Genomic DNA, 2,177 nt, shown 5'->3' on the forward strand with positions numbered 1-2,177 from the left:
AGATTTGCCAATTCTGGACATTTCATATAAAGGGAATCATACAATATGTGGTCTTGTGACTGACTTCTTTAACTTAGCATAATATTTCAAGGTTCTTTCATGTTGTAGCATGTGTCAATACTGTGTTACTTTAAATGGCCATAAATTCCATTTTATGGATATATGACTTATGACTTTTTTTTCTTTTAGAAATGGAATATTTCCATGTTGCCCAGGATGGAGTACAGTGGCTGTTTCTCAGGCATGATCATAGTGCACTATAGCCTGAAACTCTTGGGCTCAAGCAGTCCTCCTCTCTCAGCCTCCTGAGTAGCTGGGACTACAGGTATACACCACTGCACCTGGCTTAACATGTTTTTTTATACATTCATCAGTTGAATGACATTTTTATTGTTTCCATTTCGTGTCTACTATGAATAATGCTGGTATGAACATTCATATACAAATTTTTGTGTAGACACATGTTTTTATTTGTCCAGGGTATACACCTAGAAGTGAAACTGCTGGAACATATGGTAACTCTAAGCAAAACTTTTCCAAAGTGGTTGCACAATATTACATTCTCACCATCAATGTATGAGGATTCTGATTTCTCCAAATCTTCACTGACACTTTTTTTTTTTTTTTTAAGAGACGGGGTTTCACCATATTAGCCAGGATGGTCTCGATCTCCTGACCTCGTGATCCGCCCGTCTCCACCTCCCAAAGTGCTGGGATTACAGGCGTGAGCCACCGCGCCCGGCCAACGACACTTATTATGTACTATTTTGATTACAGCCATCCTAGTGGATCTGAAGAAGTATCTAATTGTTTTAATTTGCATTTCTCTGATGCTATGGTCTGAATGTTTGTACCCCACACCGTGCCTCCAAATTCATATATTGAAACCAAATTACAAATGTGATGGTGTTAGGAGGTGGGACCTTTGGGAGATGATTAGTCATGAGGGTGGACTTCATGAATGAGATTTTTTCCTTATGAAAGAGACTCCAGAGAGCTGCCTTGCCCCTCTCACCACAAGAGGACACAGCAAGAAGGTGCCATCTATGAATTGGGAAACCAGCTCTCACTGGAAACTGAATCTGCTGGTGTCGATCTTGGACTTTTCAGCCTTCAAAAAAATAGTATTTTGTTATAGCCAACAGAATGGACTAAGACACCTGATAGGGAATGATGTTAAACATCTCTTTTTGTTCTCATTGGCTACTTATATATCTTCTTTTGAGCAACACGTATTCAAATTATTTACCAATTTAAAACATTTGTAGCATTTTAAAAATGGAGATATAGGCTGGGTGTGGTGGCTCATGCTTGTAATGCCAGCACTTTTGGGAGGCCAAAGTGGGCAGATCACTTGAGGTCAGGAGTTCGAGACCAGCCTGGCCAACAAGGTAAATCCCTGTGTCTACTAAAAATACAAAAACTAGCCGGATGTGGTGGCACATGCCTGTAATCCCAGCTACACAGGAGGCTGAGGCAGGAGAATCACTTGAACCTGGGAGGCAGAGGTTGCAGTAAACTGAGACCATGCCTTTGTACTCCAGCCTGGGAGACACAGTGGGGCTCTGTATCCAAAAAAAAAAAAGATATTTCACATAACATAAAGTTCACCGTTTTACAGTGTACTTACACTACCATGGCTTTTAGTATATTCATTATTGTGCAACCAACACCAGTAATTTCAAGAGATTTTTGGCCAGGTGTGGTGGCTTACACCTGTAATCCCAACACTTTGGGAGGCTGAGGCAGGTAGATTGCTTGAGCCCAGGAGTTCGAGAGCTGCCTAGGTGAAACCCCGTCCCTACAAAAAATGAAATAAAATAATAAAAAAAAATTAGCCGGGCATGGCGGTGTGTGCCTGTAGTACCAGCTACTCAAGAGGCTGAGGAGGAGGAGGATTGCTTGAGCTTGGGAGGCGGAAGTTACAGTGAGCTGAGATTGCACCACTGCACTCCAGCCTGGGTGACAGAGTGAGATCCTGTCTCGAAAAAAAAAAAAAAAAGACATTTTCATTCCCACCCAAACTCCGTATCGGCAATTATTCCCAATTCCCCTCCACCCCCATTCCCTGGGCACCAATAACCTATGTGCTTTCTCTATGAATTTGCCTATTCTGGACATTTCATATAAGTGAAATCACAGTATGTGGACATCTGTATGTGGCTTATTCACTTAGT

The sequence above is a fragment of the Colobus angolensis genome, unplaced genomic scaffold (genome assembly GCF_000951035.1).
Source record: "Colobus angolensis palliatus isolate OR3802 unplaced genomic scaffold, Cang.pa_1.0 Scaffold424, whole genome shotgun sequence".
Taxonomy (NCBI): Eukaryota; Metazoa; Chordata; class Mammalia; order Primates; family Cercopithecidae; genus Colobus; species Colobus angolensis.